The following is an 8,731-nucleotide window of genomic DNA, read 5'->3' on the forward strand; positions in this document are numbered from 1 at the left end:
ATTGGTTTCATATGTCCTGTCTTTTACCATTCCTATTAATAGGATATTTACCCCACAATTTAGAGTCACAATTTTTTTAACTTTTCCTTATATTCTTTCTTTGTGTCTAATACTTTTTAAGAGTCTACCTTAGTTTCATGTTACAACTCTTAAAACTGACAGGACTATTTTTCTTAACTTTTATCTTGAAATAATTACAAATTCACAGAACTTCCAACAGTAGTACAGAGAGATACCATTTGCCCTGCTTTTCCCAATGGTCACATCTTTCTCCATTAAAGCATAAAATCAAAGCCAGGAATTTAGCAGCAGTACAATGTGTGCATATCATTTTATCATTTGTGTAGATTTGTGTAACTGCCACCACAATCAGGATACAGACTTATTTCACCACTGCAAAGGTACCTCTTGTGCCACCATTTACAGCCACACTTACCTCCCAACACACACTCCAGCCCTACTGCCCACCATTTCTTTGCCTGGATGCCATTAATCTGTTTTACATTTGTATAATTTTGTCATTTTGAGAATGTTATATAAATGGAATCATATAGTATGTGACCTTTTGAGATTGGCATTATTTTTACTCAGAACGGCAACCATTTAAGTTGTTGAGTGTATCAGTAGTTAATTCCTTTTTTATTGCTGAACAGTATTCCATGGTATGGGTGTACCACAGTTTGTGTAATCATTCTCCTATTAAGAGGCATTTTAATTGTTTCTAATCTTTGCTATTATAAATAAAGCTGCTGAATAGTTTTGTACAGGCTTTTGTGGGAACAAAAGTTTTCATTTCTCTGGGATATTCCAGGAGTGAAATTGCTGGGTCATATAGTAAGACTATGCTTAGCTTCTTCAAAGACTGTTAAACTGTTTTCTAGAGTGGCTGTACCATTTCACATGCTGGTCAGCAACACATGGTGGATCCCATTTCTTTGCATATTTTCCAGCATTTGATATTTTTAAAATTTTATTTGTTCTCATTTTGTGTAGTAATAGCTTCTAATGGTCTTAATTGTTTCCTATCTTTTGGGGAAACCATTCAGTCTTTTACCATTAAGTTTAGCAATATTTTTCTGGATGTGTCTTCCCAGGCAAGGGAAACAAAACCAAGAATAAACAATTGGAAATACACCAAACTAAAAAGCTTTTGCACAGCAAAGGAAATTACCAGTAAAACCAAAGGCAAACTACTTAACAGGAGAAGATATTTGCAAATGATTTATCTGACAAGAGGTTAACATCCAAAATATATAAAGAACTCACATAACTGAACACCAAGAAACCAAATAATCCATTAAAACGTGGGCAGAGGAACTGAGACAATTTTTTTTTCTAAAAAAAGACTTACAGATGGCCAAAAAGCACATGAAAAGATGCTCAACATAACTAATCATCAGGGAAATACAAATCAAAGCCACGATGAGATATTACCTCACACCAGTCATAAAGGTTAATGTCAAAAAGACAAGAAATAACAAATGTAGAGAAAAGGGAACCCTTGTGCACTGCTGGTGGGCATATAAATTGATGGAAACTGTGGGGAAAAAAAAAACAATGTTTTCCTCAAAAAAGTCAAAGAAATATCATACAATCCAGTAATCCCATATTTATGCAAGGAAAACAAAAACACTATTTGAAGAAATACATGCACCCTTATGTTTATTGTGGTATTATTTACAATAGCCAAGATATGGAAGCAACCCAAGTTTCCACTCATAGATGAATGAATAAAGAAGGTATGATACACACACACACACACACACACACACACACACACACACACAACGGAGTATTACTCAGCCATAGGAAAGAATAAAATTTTGCCATTCACGACAACAAAGATGAACCTAAAGGGTATTATATGCTAAGTGAAATAAGTCCCACAGAGAAAGACAAATACCATGTGATTTCACTTATATGTGGAATCTAAAGGGAAAAACAACAACAACAACAAATGAACACACAAACAACAGCAGCAACAGAAAGAGAAACAGACTCATAGAGAAAAAACTAGTGGTTGCCATGGGGGGGGGGGGAAGGGGATAGGTTCAATGGGTGAAGGGAATTAAAAGATACAAACTCCCAGTTTAAAGTAAATAAGTCATAGGGATGAAAAGTACAGACAGCATAGGGAATATAGTCGATGACTGTAATATTGTAATAACTCTGTGTGGTGACATATGGTAACTACACTTACTGTAGTGAGCATTTTGTAATGTTTACAATTGTCAAATCACTATGTAATACAAATGAAATTAATGTCAACTAACTTCAATTAAAAAAAGTTATTGTCAGTATTTTGTAATACTCTTTATCAAATTAAGAAAATTTCTCTCTATTCTTATTTTTTCAGTCTTTTTATCTTCAATGTGTGTTGAATTTCATGAAATTATTTTTTCTGCACCAACTATATGATCACGAGATTTTTTTCTTCTTTAGCCTGTTAATATGGTGGGTTACACTGATTGATTTTTGAATATACTATCAGCCTGTATCCTTGAAATAAATCTACTTGATTATGATGTATAATGCTTTGTATATGTTTCTGAATTCTACTTGCTAATATTTTTAAATAATTCCTTCCTTTCGGGGTGCCTGGGTGGCTCAGTCAGTTAAGTTTCTGCCTTTGGCTCAGGTCATAATCCCAGGGTCCTGGGATTGAGCCCCATGTTGGGCTCACTGTGTTGGGAACCTGCTTCTCTCTCTCCCTCTGCCACTCTCCCTGTTTGTGCTTGATTTCTGTCTATCTCTCTGTCAAATATATAAATAAAAATCTTAAAAAACAGAATTCCTTTCTTTCTTCCTTTCTTGTATTTGTCGGTTTTGGTATGAGGATAATTGTAGCTTCATAAATTCCTTTGGGATCTAATTCCTCCTCTTCTAGTTCCTGGAAGAGATTATGTAGAATTGGTGTCATGTGTTCCTTGTATGTTTCATAGAATTCCCCATCAAAATCATCTATCCATATCATCCATGTCATCCTGGAGATATGTTCTTTGGAAAAAATTTTTAACTATGAAGTCAATTCCCTTAATAGTTATTAGGGCATTCAAATTAATTATTTTATATTGGATGAATTGTGGTAGTTTGTACTTTTGGGGGAATTGGTTCACATCATCTAAGCTATGAAATTTAAGTATATAGAATTACATGTATTATTTCCTTATTATCTTTTTCTATCTGCAGGGCCTGAAATAGTATCTCCTCTTTCATGCCTATTACTAGTTATTTGGTTTTCTTTTTTTCTCTTGTTCACTTCATCTTGTAAGAGACTTGTCAAATTTACTGATATTTTTAAAGAACTGGATTCTTGCTTCATTGTTTTTCTCTATTTTTCTGTTTTAAATATTCTTGATTTCTGATCAGGTCTTTATTATTCTTTTTTCTGATTGTTTTCCATTACTTTTTTTTTTTTTTTTTAAGATTTTATTTGTTTGACAAAGAGACAGCCAGTGAGAGAGGGAACACAAGCAGGGGGGGTGGGAGAGGAAGAAGCAGGCTCCTAGCAGAGGAGCTTGATGTGGGGCTCCATTCCACAACACCGGGATCACGCCTTGAGCTGAAGGCAGACACTTAACGACTGAGCCACCCAGGTGCCCCTCCATTACTTTTCTTACCCCACACCCGCAGTTCTTTGATTTAGGGGCTTAGATTATTGATTTGATACTTCTCCTATTTTCTAATACAAGCATGAATTGCTATAAATTTCCTTATAAGCACTTCTTTGGATTATCCCATATTTTTTTTTTCATTTTTATTTTCATCCAGGTCATCATACTTTTTTTTTTTTTTTTTTAAATTTCCCTTGAGATTTTTCTTTGACCCATTACTTAGAAGTGCGATGTTTAGTTTGGACATGCTCCTGTTATCTTTTAGTTATTGATTTCTGGTTTGATTTCCCTGTGGTCAGAAAGAATATTCTGTATGCCTGCAATTTTTTTTTAATTGGTTAGTATTTGCTTAATGACTCAAGGTATGGTCTACCTTGGTACATGTTCAATGGAAACTTGAAAACAATTTGTTTTCTGCTATTGTTGGGTGAAGTATTCTATAAATGTTGACTAGATTCTGGCGACTGATAATGTTAAATTCTTCTATAACTGCCATCTTCTAAGTATTCTTTTTTTAATAATAATATTTTTTTATTATATTATGTTACTCACCATACAGTACATCTCTGGTTTTTGATGTAAAGTTCCATGATTCATTAGTTGTGTATAACACCCAGTGCACCATGCAATACATGCCCTCCTTACTACCCATCACCAGCCTATCCCATTCCCCCACTCCCTCCCCTCTGAAGCTCTCAGTTTGTTTCCCAGAGTCCATAGTCTCTCATGCTTCATTTTCCCTTCTGATTACCCCCCCTTTCTTTATCCCTTTCTTCTACTGATCTTCCTACTTCTTATGTTCCATAAATGAATGAAACCATATGATAATTGTCTTTCTCTGCTTGACTTATTTCACTTAGCATTATCTCCTCCAGTGCCGTCCATGTTGCAGCAAATGTTGAGAAATCACTCTTTTTGATAGCTGAGTAATATTCCATTGTATATATGGACCACATCTTCTTAATCCATTCATCTGTTGAAGGGCATCTCGGCTCCTTCCATGATTTAGCTATTGTGGACAATGCTGCTATGAACATTGGGGTGCATATGGCCCTTCTCTTCATTACGTCTGTATCTTTGGGGTAAATACCCAGTAGTGCAATTGCTGGATCATAGGATAGCTCGATTTTTAACTTTTTAAGGGACCTCCCCACTGTTTCCAGAGTGGCTGTACCGATTTGCATTCCCACCAACAATGTAGGAGGGATCCCCTTTCTCCACATCCTCTCCAACAATTGTTGTTTCTTGCCTTGTCAATTTTGGCCATTCTAACTGGCGTAAGGTGGTATCTCAGTGTGATCTTCTAATTATTCTATCAATTATCAAGAGGGTGGCCTTGAAGTCTCTAACTACAATCGTGGATTTGTTGATTTCTTTTTTCACTTCTTTCAGTTTCTGCTTTACAACATGTTGCAACTCTGTTATTGGGTGCATTCACATGGAGTATTGCTATGTCTTCTTGGAGACAGAACCTTTTATCATTATGTAATGTTCTTCTCTGTCTCTGGTAATTTTCTCTGATCTCAGGTCTACTTGATCTGATATTAACATAATTACAGTTGCTTCCCTTTGATTAATGTTTGATGGTTTACTTTTTCTCTACCTTTAACCCACATATATCATCAACATACCATTAGGTCATTTCCTCCCCCACTCTGCCCATGTATTTTCATTAGCCTTTCCAGACCATTTATAGTAAATGTAATTACTGGTACATTAAGGTTTAAATCTGTTTTCTGTTCACTATGATTTCTGTTTTTCTGTTTTCTTTTCCCTGACGTCTGGTTACTTACTTAAAAATTAAAAATAATTCCGTGTTGAGATACCTGTGGTTCTTTTTAGTATATCTCTTTGTGCAGCTTTATAATGGTCATTCTAGATACTATATCATATATTCACAACTTAGTCTTCTTGTGTTGACATTTTACCCACTTAAGTACAGCATGGAAAACTTCTTTCCTTTTACGTCCCTTTCCCTCTCCCTATATATAATGTAGTTTCTTAAATATTACCCTCTACGTGCTTTGACAACTACATTTCAAATTGTTATAATTTTTGTTTCAAATATCAAATATAACTTAGAAAACTAACGAGGAGCAGGAAAATTTACTGTACATGCCACATTTTTGATCTTTCTGTATTATCTTTCTTTTTGATGTTCTAAGATTTCTCATCATTTGATTTTGTTTAGAGAACCTCCTTTACCATTCTTTTAGGATAGATTTCTTGGTAAAAATATTATCATAGTTTTCCTTCATCTGAGAATGGCTTGATTTCCTTTTCACTCCTGAGGATGTTTTCAGTAAGTATAGAATTCCCAGTTGACGGTTCTTTATGTTTAGCTCTTGAAAAATACTGTGGTGCTTCCTTCTGGCCATCATTGTTTCTGATGAGAAATCTACTGCCACTGGGATGGTTTTTCTTTTGACAGGTAAAACATAATTTCTCTGTCTTCTTTCTAGAGTTTTTTCCTTTGTCTGTAGTTTTTGGAAACTTCACTAGAAAATGTTTTGGCATGAAATTCTTTGGGTTTATTCTGCATGTGGCTTACTCAGCTTCTTGCTGAGTTTGGGAAGTTTGAAGTCATTATTTCCTTAAATATTTTTCAGCCTCACTCATTTTATCTTCTCCTTCTGGGGTTCTAACAATACAAATCTCTTGTTATAATCCCACAGGTTCTTGAGGTGTTCTTTTTTTTTTTTTTTTTTTTTTATTCCTTTTGGCCTGATTGAGCTCTGTTGTTTAGATTGGTAATTTCTACTGTTCTCTTTCAAAGGTCACAGATTCTTTCCTCTTTTTTAAATTTATTATTACATTTTTTACAAATTTCATTTGGTTGCTCTTCATATTTGACATTTTACTCTTTAATTTCTGACATTTTGCCTCCTTGTTGAGACTTCCTATTTTTTTCATTTGTCCATTTGTGTTTATAAATGCTCCCTGAAGCATTTTCAGGGAGTTTTTAAAAAAGTATTTCTTAATAATATTTTTTAAATTTATTATTACTTTTTTTTTGTTTACAAATTTCATTTGGTTGCTCTTCATATTTGACATTTTGCTCTTTAATTTCTGACATTTCGCCTGCTTGTTGAGACTTCTTATTTTTTCCATTTGTCCATTTGTGTTTATAAATGCTCCCTGAAGCATTTTCATTATGGTTGCTTTAAATAACGTGTCAAATATGTATATATATATATAATGTGTCAAATATATATACATATATTTATTTCATATATATATATGAATATATATATATATATATATATATATATATATATATTTCATTTCAGACAGGGAATAATTTATTCAAACCCATCAGAGAAATGGGCATCTTGGGTCTGTAACAAAGTGTTGCATTTTAAAGTATAGGTAAATAATTGCATATGAGAGTATACATTGATACATACAAATTAACTATCAGAGCACAACTTATCAATGTTCAAAACAGAATAAGCTTCCCTGTGAAAGAAGCACCTTTGTGACAAGGGTCACATTTCACCATCTGGTTGGCTGGCTCAAAACATGCATTGGTGATTCCTGCTATAGAAAGCCATTCATGGCAGGCTTTCTCAGCAGAGGTGATGGGGCATATGTGGCCAGAGGGAAGTGAATGTAGGGATAGGGCACCAGGTTGGTCTGGAATTCTATCAGATCAACATTCAGGGCTCCTTCAAATCTGAGAGAAGCAGTGATCTTCTGCTTCACAGGGCACAATTTGACCTATAAACCTCTGTAGGTTAGTGTAGGTTGGGTGTTCAATATTGAGGTTTCTAGGATGGATGTCATAGATGGTCTCGTTGTCTACCATGAGGGCACAATCAGAGTCCTCCAGGGTGGTGTGGGTAGTAAGGATGGACTTGTAGAGCTCAGTTACAGCTGTAGGAACCTGGGGGGTCTGAGTAAATGGAGAACTGCAGCTTGGACTTCTTGTCATAATTGACAGAAAGATGTTCCATCAGAAGCGAGGTGCACCCAGGATCTGTTCCCCCTCCAAAGCTATAGAAAACCAAGAAGCCCTGAAGACCTGTGCACTGGTCAGTCAGTTTCTAAATTCGGTCCAAGACAAGGTCAACGATCTCCTTGCTGATAGTGTGGTGTCCTTAGGCATAGTTATTGGCAGTATCTTTCTTGCCTGTGATGAGCTGCTTCGGGTGGAAGAGCTGGGGATAGGTGCCAGTGAGAACTTCATCAATGACTGTGGGTTCCAGATGTACAAACTTTGCCTTGGGCGCATGCTTGCCAGCACCCATCTCACTGAAGACAGTGTTGAAGAACTCATCTCCTCCCCCAATAATCTTGTAACTTGGCATCTGACCATTGGGCTGGATGCCATATTCTAGGCAATACAGTTCCCTGCAGGCATTACCAATCTGGATACCAGCCTGGTCAACAGGGATGGAAATGCATTCACGCATAGTTGCTGCTTTGTGGCTGTCGAGCAGATGGAGGAAAGGAAGAGGAGAGATTGTTGTTTCTTACATTGCTATTCTCAGATGGTCAGTGTAAGAGAACCTTTAAAAACCACGTCAGATAGTTCTAATATCTATGTCATCGTGGTGTTAGAATCTATGGATTTTTCTCACTCAATTCTAAGTCTCTTTTCTCTGCCTTGCTCCTGCTGAGGGGGGCGTGGGGTGGTGGTGAACATCCTGACCCCAGTAGCCCATCTGTGACACCACCCCAGCAGGGAGGGAAAGGCTATCACATGGCTCCTGAATGGGGGGTAGAGGTTCACTCTCCTGTGTGATCTACAACGACATTATAGAGCCTGGGAGTATTTTGTTATAGCCTGCCAAGGGTAGAAGTCCAGGCACCAGGTGACCTTGGCTAGAAGGAGTGGGAAAAGGACTACAGTTTTTCTTTGGTGTTTGTCTAGAGTAGGGCAATTATTGTCTAAAAGTATTCATTTGTTAGCCTCCCTTTTTCCTATCTTTTGGCTAGAAAGAAAACACTTCTTCCCAGGCTTTTTTTTTTTTTTTTTTTTTCCCCTCCACCTGTTGACATTTCCTAGTTGTCAGCTTCTCTAGCACCTTGTATGGATGTATAAGACAAAAAAAAGAGAACAAAACAAAACCCAAAAACCCAAGACTACCATCACTGTGTTGTTCCTTGGATTC

The 8,731-nt window shown here is 36.2% G+C and overlaps 1 pseudogene; it reads right to left on the bottom strand.

The window, feature by feature from the left end:
- Positions 1-7,053: 7,053 nt before the first annotated feature.
- On the bottom strand, positions 7,054-8,029 carry LOC123802322 (tubulin alpha-1A chain pseudogene; annotated as a pseudogene).
- Positions 8,030-8,731: the final 702 nt, after the last annotated feature.

Source organism: Ursus americanus, chromosome 31 (genome assembly GCF_024610735.1).
Source record: "Ursus americanus isolate L20-20 chromosome 31, mUrsAme1.1.p, whole genome shotgun sequence".
Lineage (NCBI taxonomy): Eukaryota > Metazoa > Chordata > Mammalia > Carnivora > Ursidae > Ursus > Ursus americanus.